This window comes from Amblyraja radiata, chromosome 11 (assembly GCF_010909765.2).
Source record: "Amblyraja radiata isolate CabotCenter1 chromosome 11, sAmbRad1.1.pri, whole genome shotgun sequence".
Taxonomy (NCBI): domain Eukaryota; kingdom Metazoa; phylum Chordata; class Chondrichthyes; order Rajiformes; family Rajidae; genus Amblyraja; species Amblyraja radiata.
Window position 1 is genome coordinate 2852860 of NC_045966.1, and position 20425 is coordinate 2873284.

Consider the following 20425-nt stretch of genomic DNA (forward strand, 5'->3'; position numbering starts at 1 on the left):
TTTTGTCACATTCTTGTATAGAAAGACAGCAAAAGAGCTCTCGGCAAATGAGCTGACTGTCACACATTGTGTAGAACGCCACGATTGAATTCAACGCCGCTCTTTGCAAGACAACATTAATTTGCATCACCGTTCGATGGGAACAGTTTTACAAAACTGGAAATCCACATTGAATTGTTTGCCAACGTACAGCTTGAACATGGCTTGTGGTTTACATCTGATCCTACATTTGGTTTCGTTACATCAGCTTGTTGGAGTCTTGTTACCTGTAATACATCAGTGGGATGCCAATTGTCCTCTTTTCCAGCAGGGTGTCATAAACATAGAACATAGAAACATAGTAAATAGGTGCAGGAGGAGGCCATTCGGCCCCTCGAGCCAGCACCGCCATTCAATATGATCATGGCTGATCATCCACAATCAGTACCCCGTTCCTACTTTCTCCCCATATCCCTTGATTCCGTTAGCCCTAAGAACTCTATCTAACTCTCTCTTGAAAACATCCAGTGAATTGGCCTCCACTGCCTTTTGTGGCAGAGAATTCCACAGATTCACAACTCTCTGGGTGAAAACGATTTTCCTCATCTCAGTCCTAAATGGCCGATCCCTTATTCTTAATCTGTGTGACCCCTGGTTCTGGACTCCCCCAACATGGGGAACATTGTTCCTGCATCTAGCCTGTCCAATCCCTTAATCATTTTATATGTTTCTATAAATTCACTGAGTCACTATTTATTTTGATCTCATAAGAACATTTTCACTAGAGGGGATTACGTCTGGAGATTTGCAAACAGTGTTGGTCACATTATTACAGCAAGGATATTCAGTTAGTTTAGTTTATTGTCACGTGTACCGAGGTACAGTGAAAAGCTTTTGTTGCGTGCTAACCAGTCATAGGAGAGACAATACATGCTTGAATTGGGCAATTTGCATGGGCACGAACCGCTCAGTTCACAATAACCAACCTGATCTCCCGGTGGCTCAGCACTTCAACTCCCCCTCCCATTCCGAATCCGACCTTTCTGTCCTCGGCCTCCTCCATGGCCAGAGTGAGGACCACCGTAAATTAGAGGAGCAGCTCCTCCCAGCCGTTGTGACGCTCCACTAAGGTCAGCCATCGTCCTCCGCCTGTTCTACCGTTGAGGTCTTGGTTGGACTGCGCTTTGTCTCCCGTTGACTTGGACTCCATGCCACTGGATCCTGACCCACATCGGTTCAGAAGAATATTTCTAATCACAAGGACCTCTCCTTGCTGCCACTAATCACTCACTGGCTTTGTTTGTATAAACAAACAGCCAGACCAGCGATTATATCACGATGTCCATAGAAATTCAGCTCTGTCAACGAGATATGATCACTTGGAAAGAAGCAATAAATAAGGTGCGATTAGGGTGAGGGCATCTCGCATTGATTTATTCCTACAGTGTTGCTCTTAATTATCTTGAGACCTGCCATGTTTTTCTCTTTTATTTAAACCTTGATGGACATCCATTCCCTGACGATAGGTTCCAGCTCGCTGATCACAGCAGCTTTATATTCCCCACTTCTAAAGTGCGGACGCGATGAAAACTGTCTTTCCTTTCTCGCCTGCCGTCACAATTAAACAAAAAGAGAGTTGAAGATTGAAGGAATTAATCAGAGACCCCCCCCACCCCCCCTCAACCTTCACAAGGGAGAGAGAGAGAGTGTGTGAGAGAGAGAGCACAGACCCTTCCTCCAGAGTTTGTGGCAGTCTTCGTACCACAGGCAAACAGAGACCAGATGGAGCAGTCAGGAATCAGGCAAGGTGCTCAATTTAATTACAATCAACTCCAGGGGCGCGAGAGGCTCCACAACAATCCCACAGCTTCCCTCTGCATTTCAAATCCGGGTTGCTAATGTGCTCTGCACCTGGCCTGTTGTTGTTCGAAACCTTGAAAGAGAATTTTCAATCAGATGATAATCCCATCACAGGCCATCAGAGACTCCCTCTGTCTATGATCTGTCAGACGAAAGGGAATAACTAGCATACAGCTTTAATCCCCGTGCTATCCACGGTATGCGTGTGCGTGTAATTCCACGCGCCACGCACAGATGGATGTTGACCGTGCATCTTTATTCCACAATTACATCCCAATTGTTTGGGACGATCTCCATCCGACACCGCTAGAAACTGCAGAGAATTCTGGACCCAGCCCCAGAGCATCGCACAAACCAACCTCCCTTCCATTCGAGGAGGAAGGAACTGCAGATGCTGGTTTAAGCCGAAGATAGACACAAAATGCTGGAGTAACTCGGCGGGACAGGCAGCATCTCTGGAGATAAGGAATAGGTGACGTTTCTGGTCAAGACCCTTCTTCTCCCCAGAGATGTTGCCTGTCCCGCTGAGTTACTCCGACACCTTGTGTCTAACTGCATTGGATTGACTCCATCTACATTTCCAACTGTTCACAGTGTACAGATACAGGATAAAGGATAAGTGTACAGGGTACAGGGTAACCCTCTAATCCAGCCATCTTTCTGGTCACCCTCTCCAAAGCCCCCACATTTGACTTGTCCTTGATTAAGGCCAGCAGCATCATCAAGGACCAGTCTCACCCCGGCCACTCCCTCTTCTCCCCTCTCCCATCGGGCAAGAGGTGCAGAAGTGTGAAAACGCACACACCTCCAGATTCAGGGACAGTTTCTTCCCGGCTGTTATCAGGCAACTGAACCATCCTACCACCAACTAGAGAGCGATCGTGACCTCCCATTTACCTCACTGGAGACCCTCGGACTATCTGTAATTGGACTTTACTGGACATAACCTTGCATTAAAGGTTATACCTTTATCCTGTATCTGTACAACCATGGACTGCTTGATTGTAATGATATATAGTCTTTCCGCTGACTGGTTAGCACGCAATGAAAAAGCATTTCAATGTCATCATCGGCGGTCTATGGAGGACGCCTGTGCGTGACTTTGTTTAACGTGGGGAGACTGGTGCACAGACAGACACCCCACGGTCCTTGACAGATCTGGGTCAGGATCCAGTGGCGTGGAGTCCAAGACGACCGGAGACCCTTTTCTGCCGCAGCCTTCATCCGCCTTCCCAGCCGTCGTGACGTTAGCTCCACTAAGGTCAGCCATCGTCCTCCGCCTGTTCCACCGTTGAGGTCTTGGTTGGATCGCTCTTTGTCAGAGACCTCCCCCTCGACCTTACCGCCATGTGTGGCCCTACCAGGAGCATCGACAGCTCCAGACGGCATCGCTCTCAGGATCTCAGGACCACACAAGCTTCTCCACCACGACAAGGTGACAATCCACGTGGTACATGTAAGAATAAATAAATTAGACTATCCTGTAAGTTGACTTGAGGTTTGGATGATAGAGGCCACTTGGACATGGGTGTCGGGATGTTGGTGACTTTTAAAACCATAAGGGGGCGTCTACCTTCCAGACTGTTCAAGTGGGAAGCCCTAGATTCACCCCCCCCCCCCCCCCCCCCCACCACCACCTCTGTACCTGGACCTACACCTGTCTCTTCCCCTCACCTCCTCTCCGTACACCCACATTCTTTACTCCACCTTCGCAACTCTTCATACCTTTTGTTTGGTATCTTCTGTCTTTTAAAAAAAATCTCTGGCCGTTGTCCATCCGTCGGCTGTACCCCCCTCCCCCCCCTCGGCTCACCTATGCCTTCCAACCTCCCTCATCTTTCTGCAGATACCCCCCCCCCAAGCCCCCGCACCCTCCCAGTGCCAGCCTATGCCTCGCCCCCCCCCTGCAGCCCCTCACCCCTCGAGCACGCCCCCCCCTCCAAGCCCCCCCCCCACCAAGTCCCCCGCCCCTCCCCCCCCCACCTACAATCAGTCAGAAGAGGGCCTGCACCCTTATCTACGTTCTCCACAGATAGACAATAGACAATAGGTGCAGGACTAGGCCATTCGACCCTTCGAGCCAGCACCGCCATTCAATGTGATCATGGCTGATCATCCACAATCAGTACCCCGTTCCTGCCTTCTCCCCACATCCCCTGACTCCGCTATTTTTAAGAGCCCTATCTAGCTCTCTCTTGAAAGTATGCAGAGAATCGGCCTCCACCGCCCTCTGAGGCAGAGATTTCCACAGACTCACCACTCTCTGTGAGAAAAAGTGTTTCCTCGTCTCTGTTCTAAATGGTTTACCTGCTATTCTTAAACTGTGGCCCCTGGTTCTGGACTCCCCCAACATCGGGAACATGTTAGGTACACAAAATTGCTGGAGAAACTCAGCGGGTGCAGCAGCATCTATGGTGCGAAGGAAATAGGCGACGTTTCGGGCCGAAACCCTGAAGGAAATAGGCGACGTTTCGGGCCGAAACCCTGAAGGAAATAGGCGACGTTTCGGGCCGAAACCCTTCTTCAGACTGATAGGGGGTGGGGGGGGGAAAGAAAGAAGGACAGGGGAGGAGGAGGGGGAGCCCGAGGGCGGGCGGATGGGAGGGTGGGAGGAGACAGCTAGAGGGTTAAGGAAGGGGAGGAGACAGCAAGGGCTAGCCAAATTGGGAGAATTCAATGTTAATGCCATAGGGACGCAAGGTCCCCAGACGGAATATGAGGTGCTGTTCCTCCAATTTCCGCTGTTGCTCACTCTGGCAATGGAGGAGACCCAGGACAGAGAGGTCGGATTGGGAATGGGAGGGGGAGTTGAAGTGCTGAGCCACCGGGAGTTCAGGTAGGTTATTGCGGACTGAGCGGAGGTGTTCGGCGAAATGATCGCCCAACCTACGCTTGGTCTCACCGATGTAAATCAGCTGACATCTAGAGCAGCGGATGCAGTAGATGAGGTTGGAGGAGATACAGGTGAACCTTTGTCGCACCTGGAACGACTGCTTGGGACCTTGAATGGAGTCGAGGGGGGAGGTGAAGGGACAGGTGTTGCATTTCTTGCGGTTGCAACGGAAAGTGCCCGGGGAGGGGGTGGTGCGGGAGGGAAGGGAAGAATTGACGAGGGGGTTGCTTTCCCCATCGGGAACCATCGGGAACATGTTTCCTGTCTCTAGTGTGTCCAAACCCTTAATAATCTTATATGTTAATAGATAATAGATGCTGCTTGACCCGCTGAGTTACTCCAGCACTGTGTCTATTTTTGTAAACCAGCATCTGCAGTTCCTTGTTTCTCCACCTCTGGGGTTTAATTTGTTGCCTGTACTGGGCTGTGTGATCCATTGCAGACACACGCTACAGTTGCCTTCACTTAACAGGCCTTGACTTAACTAGATTGTCACGATGGCGCAACGGTAGAGTTGCTGCCTCACAGAGCCAGAGACCCGGGTTCCGTCCTGACTAGGGGTACTGCCTGAACGGAGTTTGCACGTTCTCCCCGTGACCTGCGTGGGTTTACTCCGGGTGCTCCAATTTCCTCCCACACTTCAAAGACGTGCGGGTTTGTAGACTAATTGCCTCTGGTAAAATTGTAAATTGTCCCTGGTGTGTGTAGGTGTACGATAGCGTTTGTGTATGGAGCGATTGCTGGTTGGCGTGGACTTGGTGGGCTGACGGCCCGTTTCACTGCTGTACTTTTAAACTGAATTCTAAAACAAGCCAAAGATTAAATACTCGAGTGTTCGTGGCTGCACCTTCTGTGGGCTCCAAGTCCCACTGCATAGACCTCAGCACAGAAAACTCTGCTCAGCTGGCAACCCAGTTCAGTATTGAGTGAGAAATCTATTGTCTGAAGTGTATTTATTTGGATGACCTGTAAAATTGGGGCCACCGCCCTCCGTGGTGTGAAGAGGGACTACAGCACTGCATCAAAGACCATTGGAGATGTCCACCGCATCTTGGCTCATGCCCTTTCCAAAATCAGTCTCGCAATCGTAGATTCTTTGCTCATTAACACATTGCTGTTGTGGGAGTTTGCTGGGTGAAAACTGGTTGGAATGTTTTCTGCATTACACCAATGTCAGAGAGTGATACAGCTCAGAAACAGGCCCTACGGCCCAACTTGCCCAAGACGCCGCATCCACCAGCCAATGTTTGACCCACATCCCTCTAAACCTGTCCTATCTATGTATCTATCCAAGTATCTTTTAAATATTGTGATAGTCCCTGCCTCAACTATCTCCTCTGGCAGCTCATTCCATATACCCACCACCCATTGTGTGAAAAGATTGCCTCTATTCAATATTTCCCCTCTCACTTTAAACCTATGACTTCTGGTTATTAATTCCTGTCCATTCACGCTGATGATTCCATGCAGTGCCTGTATTTCAGCAAAGTGACTCAGAGTGCTGGAGTAACTCAGCGGGTCAGGCAGCACCTGTGGAGAACATGGATAGGTGACGTTTCACAGAGTGCTGGAGTAACTCAGCGGGTCAGGCAGCATCTGTGGAGAACATGGATAGGTGACGTTTCACAGAGTGCTGGAGTAACTCAGCGGGTCAGGCAGCATCTGTGGAGAACATGGATAGGTGACGTTTCACAGAGTGCTGGAGTAACTCAGCGGGTCAGGCAGCATCTGTGGAGAACATGGATAGGTGACGTTTCACAGAGTGCTGGAGTAACTCAGCGGGTCAGGCAGCATCTGTGGAGAACATGGATAGGTGACGTTTCACAGAGTGCTGGAGTAACTCAGCGGGTCAGGCAGCATCTGTGGAGAACATGGATAGGTGACGTTTCACAGAGTGCTGGAGTAACTCAGCGGGTCAGGCAGCATCTGTGGAGAACATGGATAGGTGACGTTTCACAGAGTGCTGGAGTAACTCAGCGGGTCAGGCAGCATCTGAGGAGAACATGGATAGGTGACGTTTCACAGAGTGCTGGAGTAACTCAGCGGGTGTAGTCCATCGTGCCTCGTTGAATGTGAAGCATTGAATCACCTCGAGGAAAAAGCTATCTTTTGGCTCCTCTCCCATTACAGCTGTCCGTGTGACTGACAGATAATACCACAGAAGAATTCTCAGAGTGTGATCACTTTATTATCAGGATTTATTGGAAGCTAAGTCTCTTCTGTTGGCTCTGGGGAATGTATCGTTGTTGCGGACGCCAAGATCTGGTTGGAACCCAGCTGATATTTTCATTATTTGCTTCTGCTGGGGCATAAAGACCAGGCCTGTTGCATCAAGCTTGGCCCAGCTGTCAACAGCTGCCTGATTTATATGAAAACTAATTGCCATGTAGCATCTGTAAATATTGGCAATGGAAGCAACCACAGGAATGCCTCTTGGAATATTTCCCAGTCACCTGCTCAAAACTGCTGTCCATCGCTAACACATTTCAGTGCGTTCAAATCGCACCACCTCAGACAATGCACCGTTCCCTCAGGACTGATTGTCATATGTAGTGGAGCCGGAACCAGCTTGCTGCAGCTTAGCGCAAAACACACAAATAAACATACAATAATCAAGCATTCAAAGAGTTAGACAGAAGTGCTGGAGAAACTCAGCGGGTGCAGCAGCATCTATGGAGCGAAGGAAATAGGCAACGTTTCGGGCCGAAACCCAAAGGAAATAGGCAACGTTTCGGGCCGAAACCCAAAGGAAATAGGCAACGTTTCGGGTCGAAACCCGGAAGGGTTTCGGGCCGAAACGTTGCCTATTTCCTTCGCTCCATAGATGCTGCTGCACCCGCTGAGTTTCTCCAGCACTTTTGTCTACCTTCGATTTTCCAGCATCTGCAGTTCCTTCTTAAACCATACGAGCTAATCAGATCTTTAACACTGCACACACAACTCGTGTCTGTTTATGGGCCTGTCCCACAGGCGATTTTCTAGGGGACTACAGGCGATTGCAGCAAAACTTTCAAAGTTGACACATTTTCGGCGACTGTGGCGACAATTTCTTGCTGTCGGAGGTTGTTACATAGAAACATAGAAATTAGGTGCAGGAGTAGGCCATTCGGGTGTCGTGGGTGAATTCCATTAAAACTGGTCCCTGGCAGTCGCCTAAAGAGTCACCTAAGTGGGACAGGTCCTTTACACTCTCACTTAGTAAGTGAAGAGTCACAGAGTGATACAGTGTGGAAACTGGCCCAACTTGCCCACACCGCCCAACGTGCCCCATCTACGCTAGTCCCACCTGCCCGCGTTTGACCCATATCCCTCCAAACCTGTCCTATCCATGTACCTGTCCAACTGTTTCTTAAAAGTTGAGCTAGTCCCAGCCTCAACTACCTCCTCCGGCAGCTTGTGCCATACACCCACCAACCTCTGTGTGGAAATGTTACATCTCAGATTCCTATTAAATCTTTTTCCCTTCACCTTAAACCTATGTCCTCTGGTCCTCGATTCACCTACTCAGGGCAAGAGAGTCTGTGCATCTACCCGATCTATTCCACTCATGATTTTATACACCTCTATAAGATCACCCCTCATCCTCCTGCGCTCCAAGGAATAGAGTCCCAGCCTGCTCCAACCTCTCCCTGTAGCTCACAACCTCGAGTCCTGGCAACATCCTCGTAAATATCCTCTGTACCCTTTCCAGCTTGACTACATCTTTCAATAGACAATGGACAATAGACAACAGGTGCAGGAGTAGGCCATTCGACACTTTGGCCAGCACCGCCATTCAATGTGATCATGGCTGATCATCCACAAGTTTCCTATAACTTGGTGCCCAGAACTGAACACAATACTCTAAATGCGGTCTTTTAAATTTTTTTTATTTCAAAGTAGACTTTATTCAAGTAATAAATATGTACAATGCATGAACTGTGCAAAAAATTCATCCGCCATTTTCGGAGGCTATACAAAATATTTAATACCGTCTACATACATTACTCAAATTTCCCAAATTTCTCCCCCACCCTTGCCACTCATGTGGCCCGCTGGCCAGTGTGGAATCCCTTCCCTTTAGGGGCTGTCCCACTTGGGAGACCTAATTGGCGAGATTAGAAGAGTTTAGGAGAGTTTGAAAAAATGTCATGTTGAAGACCAGCTTCGACTATGTTGAAGACTAGCTACCACCAACTTCGGGACAATTGGACACCGAATAGTGGAGAGTGAAGACGACCTCCTTCGACTATGTTGAAGACCATCTACGACTACCCTCGATTACCTACGACTAACATGCCGACCTACTACGACTAAACCTACGAGTAAAAAAAATATTGATTTTTTTCCATGGCGACCTTTTTTTACTCGCGGGCATTTTTCAGCATGTTGAAAAATACGCCGCCACCTAGCTGAGGCCTCGAGTACACAGGAACCACTCTTGAGCGTGAAGGAGAGCTTTGCCCCTGTCCCACTTAGGAAACCTGAACGGAAACCTCGGGAGACTTTGCGCCCCCACCCAAGGTTTCCGTGCGGTTCCTGGAGGTTGCAGGTGGTTGCCAGAGGTTGCAGGTAGCGGAAGCAGGTAGGGAGACTGACAAAAACCTCCGGGAACCGCACGGAAACCTTGGGTGGGGCGCAAAGTCTCCAGAGGTTTCCGTTCAGGTTTCCTAAGTGGGACAGGGGCTTTAGATACAGCTCTTGGGGCTAACAGAGTGGGAATTGGGCATAACAAAGACCTCGTGTCGACCATGCTGTGAGTATGAGCCAAGGGCAAACTCTTCAATTAGGTCGCCGCAGTGGGTCAGCCCCTTTATTTTGAGGGGCGCCTCCACCACACCCTGCCCCCCATTTCTCCCCCACCCCAGACTGTGGTCCTCCCCCACCGAGCCGTGGGGCCCAACCTCCTCGATGTGCTTCTGAGGACCATCCTGCTTAATTAGTGCCTTCCCTTCAGACATCCTCGTTCACCTCTCACACACGCATCAGGTGTTAACATCATCATCCCCTGCTGAATTATTTATTTCCTCATCACACATTTCATCGACTTTCTTTTAGTAATGTCAAAAATTTTAATCAGGATATATTCACTGGCGTACACTTTCTCTCTGAGATTTAATTTGAGGGATTTTTTTTCCCATGAAGAATGTCAAATATAAAGTTGGCCTCATAATTTGAGAAGAGCTGAATGACAAAACACTGGCTGCTCCTCTTATCATTTAAGGGTTCTTTTTGCTATTTTCTTTGAGAAGCTGAGAACGCCACTTAATGCCATGTTGCCCAGCACGGCCCTGATTGAATTGGAAAGCTGACTACTCTAGTTCTGATCTCGTAGAATACACATTTTGATGCCTCCATTAAGAAGCGCTAACCCGGAGGGCGATTTTTAAGTTTCCACGCAATAATTTCCAGCAGAGCTCGCCCTGCTCAGGCTGAAGGCGGAAATTGATAGCAAATAATTTAGCCGTGGATAGACAAAAATGCTGGGGAAACTCAGCGGGCAAGGCAGCATCGATGGAGCGAAGGAAATAGGCAACGTTTCGGGCCGAAACCCTTCAGGGAAATAAGTTGTTTAAATTGTTTAAGAAGGAATGGCAGATGCTGGAAAATTGAAGGTAGACAAAAGTGCTGGAGAAACTCAGCGGGTGCAGCAGCATCTATGGAGCGAAGGAAATAGGCAACGTTTCGGGCTGAAACGTTGCCTATTTCCTTCATGGTTTCGGCCCAAAACGTTGCCTATTTCCTTCAGGGTTTCGGCCCGAAACGTTGCCTATTTCCTTCGCTCCACAGATGCTGCCTCACCCGCTGAGTTTCCCCAGCATTTTTTTATCTACCTTCGATTTTCCAGCATCTGCAGTTCCTTCTTGTCGAATGGGATAGTGGAGGATGGAGTTAAAGGGAAAGGGTTTCTTAAATGTGTGAGCGTAGAGACAGAGGGGTGTAAAATGAGGGTAGAAGCAATAGGTAGCAAGGTGAAAAGTAAAAGTGGCAGGCAGACAAAACCAGGGCAAAAATCAAAAAGGGCCACCTTTCAACATAATTGTATAAGGGGTAAGAGTGTTGTAAAAACAAGCCTGAAGGCTTTGTGTCTCAATGCAAGGAGCATTTGTAATAAGGTGGATGAGTTGAATGTGCAGATAGCTATTAATGACTATGATATAGTTGGGATCACGGAGACATGGCTCCAGGGTGACCAAGGCTGGGAGCTGAACATCCAGGGATATTCAATATTCAGGAGGGATAGAGAGAAAGGAAAAGGAGGTGGGGTAGCGTTGCTGGTTAGAGAGGAGATTAACGCAATAGAAAGGAAAACAGTAGCTTGGAGGATGTGGAATCGATATGGGTAGAGCTGCGAAACACTAAGGGGCAGAAAATGCTAATGGGAGTTGTGTACAGGCCACCTAACAGTAGTAGTGGAGTTGGGGATGGTATCAAACAGGAAATTAGAAATGCGTGCGACAAAGGCAAAACCGTTATAATGGGTGAATTCAATCTACATATAGATTGGGTGAATCAAATTGGCAGGGGTGCTGAGGAAGAGGATTTCTTGGAATGTATGCGGGATAGTTATCTAAATCAACATGTAGAGGAACCAACGAGAGAGCAGGCTATTTTAGACTGGGTATTGAGTAATGAGGAAGGGTTAGTTAGCAGTCTTGTTGTACGTGCCCCCTTGGGCAAGAGTGACCATAATATGGTTGAGTTCTTCATTAGGATGGAGAGTGACATTGTTAATTCAGAAACAATGGTTCTGAACTTAAAGAAAGGTAACTTTGAGGGTATGAGACGTGAATTGGCCAAGATTGACTGGCAATTAATTCTAAAAGGGTTGACGGTGGATATGCAATGGAAGACATTTAAAGACTGCATGGATGAACTACAAAATTTGTTCATCCCAGTTTGGCAAAAGAATAAATCAGGGAAGGTAGTGCATCCGTGGATAACAAGGGAAATCAGGGATAGTATCAAAGCGAAGGATGATGCGTACAAATTAGCCAGAAAAAGCAGCATACCGGAGGACTGGGAGAAATTCAGAGACCAGCAGAGGAGGACAAAGGGCTTAATTAGGAAAGGAAAAATAGATTATGAAAGAAAACTGGCAGGGAACATAAAAACTGACTGCAAAAGTTTTTATAGATATGTGAAAAGAAAGAGATTAGTTAAAACAAATGTAGGTCCCTTGCAGTCAGAAACGGGTGAGTTGATCATGGGGAACAAGGATATGGCGGACCAATTGAATAACTACTTTGGTTCCGTCTTCACTAAGGAAGACATAAATAATCTGCCGGAAATAGCAGGGGACCGCGGGTCAAAGGAGTTGGAGGAATTGAGTGAAATCCAGGTTAGCCGGGAAGTGGTGTTGGGTAAATTGAATGGATTAAAGGCCGATAAATCACCAGGGCCAGATAGGCTGCATCCCAGAGTACTTAAGGAAGTAGCTCCAGAAATAGTGGATGCATTAGTAATAATCTTTCAAAACTCTTTAGATTCTGGAGTAGTTCCTGAGGATTGGCGGGTAGCAAACGTAACCCCACTTTTTAAGAAGGGAGGGAGAGAGAAAACGGGGAATTACAGACCAGTTAGTCTAACATCGGTAGTGGGGAAACTACTAGAGTCAGTTATTAAAGATGGGATAGCAGCACATTTGGAAAGTGGTGAAATCATTGGACAAAGTCAGCATGGATTTACAAAAGGTAAATCATGTCTGACGAATCTTATAGAATTTTTCGAGGATGTAACTAGTAACGTGGATAGGGGAGAACCAGTGGATGTGGTGTATATGGACTTCCAGAAGGCTTTCGACAAGGTCCCACATAAGAGATTAGTATACAAACTTAAAGCACACGGCATTGGGGGTTCAGTATTGATGTGGATAGAGAACTGGCTGGCAAACAGGAAGCAAAGAGTAGGAGTAAACGGGTCCTTTTCACAATGGCAGGCAGTGACTAGTGGGGTACCGCAAGGCTCAGTGCTGGGACCCCAGCTATTTACAATATATATTAATGATCTGGATGAGGGAATTGAAGGCAATATCTCCAAGTTTGCGGATGACACTAAGCTGGAGGGCAGTGTTAGCTGTGAGGAGGATGCTAGGAGACTGCAAGGTGACTTGGATAGGCTGGGCAAATGTTTGGCAGATGCAGTATAATGTGGATAAATGTGAGGTTATCCATTTTGTGGCAAAACAGGAAAGCAGACTATTATCTAAATGGTGGCCGACTAGGAAAAGGGGTGATGCAGCGAGACCTGGGTGTCATGGTACACCAGTCATTGAAAGTAGGCATGCAGGTGCAGCAGGCAGTGAAGAAAGCGAATGGTATGTTAGCTTTCATAGCAAAAGGATTTGAGTATAGGAGCAGGGAGGTTCTACTGCAGTTGTACAGGGTCTTGGTGAGACCACACCTGGAGTATTGCGTACAGTTTTTGTCTCCAAATCTGAGGAAGGACATTATTACCATAGAGGGAGTGCAGAGAAGGTTCACCAGACTGATTCCTGGGATGTCAGGACTGTCTTATGAAGAAAGACTGGATAGACTTGGTTTATACTCTCTAGAATTTAGGAGATTGAGAGGGGATCTTATAGAAACTTATAAAATTCTTAAGGTGTTGGACAGGCTAGATGCAGGAAGATTGCTCCCGATGTTGGGGGAGTCCAGGACAAGGGGTCACAGCTTAAGGATCAGGGGGAAATCCTTTAAAACCGAGATGAGAAGAACTTTTTTCACACAGAGAGTGGTGAATCTCTGGAACTCTCTGCCACAGAGGGTAGTCGAGGCCAGTTCATTGACTATATTTAAGAGGGAGTTAGATGTGGCCCTTGTGGCTAAGGGGATCAGGGGGTATGGAGAGAAGGCAGGTACAGGATACTGAGTTGGATGATCAGCCATGATCATATTGAATGGCGGTGCAGGCTCGAAGGGCCGAATGGCCTACTCCTGCACCTAATTTCTATGTTTCTATGTTTCTATGTTTCTTAAACGATTTAGCCGTGGCCACAGGCACCTCGTTACTGGGTAATCGACTAATCAGAAGGACATTATGCTCAACCCCATCATGCACAAAGACTAGGAATTTCCACTAATTTGCGATAAGTGCCAAAGTTAACACATGTACCCACTAATAAATGACAAGGTTCTTTCTGGCTTTTGGACTTTTGGTTTAATTTTTTTGATGTTTGATGTTCAGATCCGTGAAGTTGGATTGTCCCTGAAAACGAGTGCTGGTAGCTGTTGGTGGCAGAGATGCTGCCTGTCTCGCTGAGTTACTCCAGCATTTTGGCTCTATCTTCGGTATAAACCAGCACCTGCAGTTCCTTCCTACACAAAGGAGACAATCGGTTTCACCGTTCAGAAGGAAATTCTGGAGCAACAACGTTTTACTGCACTGCTCATCACCACTTAGATAGCTATATTTCTTCCATTGTGCTGCATTTTCTTTGAACTTGGTCTCTTGTGCTAAAGAAAGCCAAGTAGCACTTTGACTTGAGGTTGGAGAATGGGGATGCGAGGGAGAGATAGTCACGGTGGCGCAGCGGTAGATTTGCTGCCTTACAGCGAATGCAGCGCCGGAGACCCGGTTTCAATCCCGAATACTCTGTACGGAGTTTGCACGTTCTCCCCGTGACCTGCGTGGGTTTTCTCCAAGATCTTCGGTTTCCTCCCACACTCCAAAGACGTGCAGGTTTGTAGGTTAAGGGCCTGTCCCACTGTACGAGGTAATTCAAGAGTTCTCCCGAGTTTCCCCTGATTCGAGCTGGTGTAATGTACGTAGCGGGTACGTAGGAGCTTGTGGATGTCACGTGGCGGCTCGTACGAGTAACAGTAGGTACTCGGGAAATCCGGTAAACTCGTGACGTTTTTTCAACACTGTGAAAAATGTCCACGAGTTAAAAAATACTCGTGATGAAAAAAATGGTTACTTTTTACTCGTACGAGCCGCTACGTACTGGCTACGTACATTACACGAGCTCGAATCAGGGGAGAACTCGGGAGAACTCTTGAATTACCTCGTACAGTGGGACAGGCCCTTTAGTTGTCTTTGAGCAAATGTAAAAATTGTCCCTAGTGGGTGTAGGATCGTGTTGATGTGCGGGGATCGCTGGTCTTTGCGGACCCGGTTGGCCTGTTTCCGTGCTGTATCTCTAAACTAAACTAGATAGATCTGCCATGATTTGAATGGCGGAATAGGCTCGATGGGCTGAACGGCCTAATTCTGCTCCAATCACTCATGAACCTTGTCTTTTTAATATGTTGCAGATTAATTGATATCGGATCAAGATAAAAAGAAGGAAGATTGCAACTTTCCTGCGGCTGTTTACTCATTAAAAGGCACTCGTAACAAGACCACAGGTAAAAAAAGTTGCATTTTTGCATGTCTCATAGTGTTGATTAAGGACAAAGAATGGTGGGAACTGTCGACAGCATTGTTTCTCGAGGCCGCTCTGCAATATTTGAACTGTGATGGGATTATTTTTGAACCTTTGGTGGAAGTTTGTTGGTGGCTGTTGGTCGATCTCGTCACATCAGCTGTGGAAGTTGGAAACCAACTGTGTGCGTCTCTCAAAATATATATGTTGTTGCAAATATTGTCCGTCTCCTCACAGACTCTGGTGAGCAGCAAGGATTTCATGTTTCTGTGACATGCAGCTGGCCAGCAGTGGCCTGGAGTTTTGCTCCAGCATCTATTCAAGCCATAAGTGAATTTCACAGGCGGTTCACCTTCCGTCCTAATGGGCCTAATGTCCCAACGTACGAGTTCACCCAAGAGCTCTCCCGAGATTTAAAAAAAATCAAACTCGTTGGAAGTACGTAGAATGTACGTAGCGGGTACGTCGGAGCTCGGGACGTCTCTTAGTGGCTCGTAACGCTAACGGCAGGTACTCGGGAAACATGGTAAACTCGTGAAGATTTTTCAACATGTTTAAAAATGTCCACGAGAGCCCTGAGTACCGACGAGCGGCCATTACCGTAAATCTCCGAGTTCGAATCAGGGCAAACTCGGGAGAACTCTTGAATGAACTCGTACAGTGGGACAGCCCCATAATCCTTGTCTGAATTTCTGAAGCTCAGTGCAGCCCTCAAACAAGGGAAGGGACATCAGCCCTGGAGGCCACAAGAGTGGCAAGAGTACTTGGTTTAAAGATAGTTACGAACATTACCGAATATAACACTAATGAATGTATAGCTGCTGAGTTTCTGCACTGATCCAGTCTTGTACATATTTTTTATTTTATATTTTTGGAAATTAAAAGAATTCCTTCAATTCCCAGCGATCCATCTGAGTCGGAGTTAAACTCAGTGTCCATAAACCCTCTCTGTTGGAGAAGTCCAGTACTCTCCAACACTGAGTGAACAAATCTTTGCCCTTTCCTTATGGGCCTGTCCCACTTACGCAACTTTTTCGGCGACTGCCGGCACCCGTCATAGTCGCAGCAGGTGGCCGAAAATGTTCAACACGTTGAAAATCCAGCGGCGACCAGAACAAGGTACGACTCTTTGGGCGACAACTCACGACCATCCAGGCTTCACCCCGCGACATGTCGCCTGTACGGTCGTGAGTCGTCTCCTCAGTCGCCCAAAGAGTCGTAGCGTCTTTCTGGTCGCCGCTGGATTTTCAACATGTTGAACATTTTCGGCGACCTATGACAGGTGCCGGCAGTCGCCGAAAAAGTTGCGTAAGTGGGACAGGCCCTTTACACTGAGATGATAACGCTGACCTCTGTCTCACTCGCCAAGGAAGCAGCCTGCTCGCATCTAACTTGCCAAAGCCGCCAAGGATCTCAGTCGTCACTGCAATCGCTCTCTGTTCTAGTAAACTTGAGTCAATGGAAGCTCGCCAACCGACAAGAACTTGCCGTTTTTGCACGCAGTGCCACGCAACCATGAATCCACAATTCTCTGCAATTTCCTGCAGTCTGGGCCGGAGCTGTTACCAAAGTCGCTGATGTTGTGGGCAATGTGGACAAAAGATCCTATAGCGGAGCAAGATAGACCACTCCTGCTAAATGCAACGGGCTGACGTGTAGTACGCTACGGAACGGAACGTGGGCCATTTTTCCATCCATTTCAGTAACCCGACCCGACCCGACCCGACCCGACCCGACCCGACTCGCTGTGTAATCAACGTTGCGGGGGAACAGTTTGTGTTAATAAATTATAATAGTAAGATTAAACGAGAACTTACCAGTTTGAAGTTTGATCTGTATTTTATGAGGAGAGACGTCCCGTCCGACATCGGGAACACCTGCCGGATGCCTCTCGAGTGGCTATGCGTCCAGCCCGCTGCTCAGGTACTAGCGGGCTGGCCTCGGCACGGTGTCGGGGAATTACGGAACACCGGGTAACGCTCCTACCGCCTGTTGCTGCCCCCCTCCCCAACGGGAAAACGGGGGACAGTTTTGTTCCAGAGCCTTTTTCTCTGCCTGTAAAAAACACAAGCAGAAAAAAGCTCACCTGTAAAAGAAAACCCGACCTCAGGGTACTCACCTGACGGCCCGGTTCATTCTGTAACGGGACAGCCTAACTCCCGTGGCAGCCGCTGTTGCACTGCTGGCGTAATGCCGCGCCTGCGCACTGAGCGGGTTCTTCACGTAGTCACTCACGTGACTCCGAAGTAAAATTCTGAAAACGAGGAGAAGATTTTCACCAAAGAACTTTTATTTTTACGAGGATGTTTCCGTAACCGGCTTCCGTCTCCGCACTAGTATCTTTGCTCCGCTACGGGATCTTTGGTGCGGAGACGGAAGCCGGTTACGGAAATGGGGCCGAAAATGACCCATGAATCTGCCCATGACCGTACTACGTCTTTTCGTCGAGTGGTCCATCTTGCTCGCTACAGGATCTTTGGTGTGGACGGTTGTCTAAGGCCACGAACGGAGATAGTTCGGATGTGAGGTTGTGCTGTATAAGTCAGACTCTTTAACAAACTGACATATTCTCTGTCTCTCCAGTGATGTTGACAATCTGTGCCCCATCCTTCCCTCAAAAATGCTGTTTTCCTAAATTTCCATTTTATCCACTCGATAATGACGGCATCAGCTGGTAAATCAAATTGCTTTGAACCCTTCGGCTGACCTTAAGCTAGATCTCCCAATTTTCGGTGCAGGGATTGAAAACAGGGATGAAACTGAGATGGACTGTAGACAAAAATGCCGGAGAAACTCAGCGGGTGAGGCAACATCTATGGAGTGAAGGGAATAGGCAACGTTTCGGGCCGAAACCCTGTAGGATATAGGCAACGTTTCAGGCCGAAACCCTTAAGGAAATAGGCAACGTTTCGGGCCGAAACCCGGAAGGGTTTCGGCCCGAAACGTTGCCTATTTCCTTCGTTCCATAGATGCTGCCTCACCCGCTGAGTTTCTCCAGCACTTTTTTCTACCTTCGATTTTCCATCATCTGCAGTTCCTTCGTAAAGACAAAACAAAGATGATCCTGTCCAATTATATTCACGGGGGGGGAAGTATATGAAAGAGCCCTGTTTTTCAGCCTAAGAGGGCAGTGGAGGCCGGTTCTCTGGATGCTTTCAAGAGAGAGCTAGATAGGGCTCTTAAAAATAGCGGAGTCATGGGATATGGGGAGAAGGCAGGAACGGGATATCGAAATGATATCAGTAACATCGAAAGCATCCTGACCCCCTCCTTCACGGTATGGTACAGCAGCTGCACCACAGCTGACATTAAGGCACTGCAACGGGTGGTGAAAACCGCTCAGCACATCATCGGTGCCCCGCTCCCTGCCATGGATGCCCTCCACCGAAAACGGTGTCTGAGACGGGCCGGGAAAATCATCAAGGACCCCTCCCACCCTAACCATGGACTATTTGCCCTCCTCCCATCAGGGAGGCGGTACAGGAGCCTCAGGTCTTGCACTAGCAGGCTGAGGAACAGCTTTTACAACACTGCTGAACTCGGAGTCCCGACGCTAGCCATCTCTAGACTCTCCCACTTGTACACAGTTATCTGCCTATGTATCAGTTTTAATTCATCCACAATCCACACATTGTTAACCAGTGTTTTTTTTAAACTTTTATTGTATGCCAGCTTTGTATTTGTATTTTTACTTCTACTATCTTGCACTATGACTATGACCAGACGCTCGCTAAACTGCATTTCGTTGTACCTATACTTGTATTTGTACAATGACAATAAAGTTGAATTGAATTTAATTAAATTTAATTGAATTATCATCCTTTTATTGTCATCTTGCAAAGCAACAGTTGTACAGTGCAAAATGAGAAGACGTTTCCCTGGGAATACCGGAGCATCGCACATGAAAACTTCAACATTTCACGCATAAATAAAAACGATAAAATAAACAATCCAGTTCCTGATAAAAACATAGAAACATAGAAAATAGGTGCAGGAGTAGGCCATTCGGCCCTTCGAACCTGCACCACCATTCAATATGATCATGGCTGATCATCCAACTCAGTATCCTGTACCTGCCTTCTCTCCATACCCCCTGATCCCTTTAGCCACAAGGGCCACATCTAACTCCCTCTTAAATATAGCCAACGAACTGTGGCCTCAACTACCTTCTGCAGCAGAGAATTCCAGCGATTCACCACTCTCTGTGTGAAAAAAGTTTCCCTCATCTCGGTCCTAAAAGATTTCCCCCTTATCCTTAAACTGTGACCCCTTGTTCTGGACTTCCCCAACATCGGGAACAATCTTCCTGCATCTAGCCTGTCCAACCCCTTAAGAATGTTGTAAGTTTCTATAAGATCCCCCCTCAATCTTCTAAATTCTAGCGAGTACAAGCCGAGTCTATCCAGTCTTTCTTCATATGAAAGACTGGATAGTACTGAACAGTACGAATAGTTTAAAAAAGTGCAGGTTAAAAAAAAGCAACATTAAAATACAAGTAAAAACAGTCATAAAATGTCCAGGGCAGCTGATTTAAGTGGCCAGAGCCAGTGCCAGAGTTATTACTCTGCCAGTTATTAAATTGTCAGTGCAAAAGCAGCAGAATCAGGTGGAGTGACTGTTTAACAGCCTCACAGCCTGTGGAAGGAAGCCGTTTAGCAGTCTGGTTGTCCGGGCTTTGATGCTACAGTATCTCTTTCCTGATGCCAGGAGATCCAGATGGGAGTGGGTGTTACTGGTAGTTTGGTGTCACTCTGGTGTCCACTGGTGTGTGTGTGTGTGTGTTTGAAAGAGGGCCATGAAAGAGATGTGTCTGTGACCCGTGCCGTGTGCTGGGTAATACCTGCGACTAGCAGCTTGCAACCTGGAAGAGAAGGAGTTGATCGACTTCAGGCAGCGGGCAGTTGCAATACTGCTCAGGTCACCTTCAGCTGCCAGAGTTTTGCAAAGTCAAGGGAGATGAAGGAGAGATGTCCGCAGTGATGTGCAGTGAACTTATTTTCATTTTGCGATTCGTTGAACGCTGGGGGGGGGTGGAAATATTCCTCTTGATATAGAAACATAGAAACATAGAAAATAGGTGCAGGAGTAGGCCATTCGGTCCTTCGAGCCTGCACCGCCATTCAATATGATTATGGCTGAACATATAATTCATCTTCAGAGTGGGAGCAGAGGACAGAATGGCCTTGTCGATTCCACCACATTATCTGCACTGTGGCTGTAGTAATTTGTTCACTGAGACCTCTGTATTTGGTGTAGAAGAGCAAAGTAAATGGGAGCTCAGGAAGGGCACAAGATACAATTCCACAAACATCAGAGGATGGTGCGATTTGAACATTTAGAGAGTCGTC

The 20425-nt window shown here is 47.6% G+C and overlaps 1 long non-coding RNA gene across 1 annotated transcript; it reads right to left on the reverse strand.

The window, feature by feature from the left end:
- Positions 1-828: 828 nt before the first annotated feature.
- LOC116978733 lies at positions 829-12330 on the reverse strand. The gene is made up of 3 exons (XR_004413528.1): positions 12319-12330; positions 8433-8434; positions 829-912 (listed from the first exon to the last, which is right to left on the reverse strand). It is a non-coding gene; the product is annotated as an uncharacterized LOC116978733 (long non-coding RNA).
- Positions 12331-20425: the final 8095 nt, after the last annotated feature.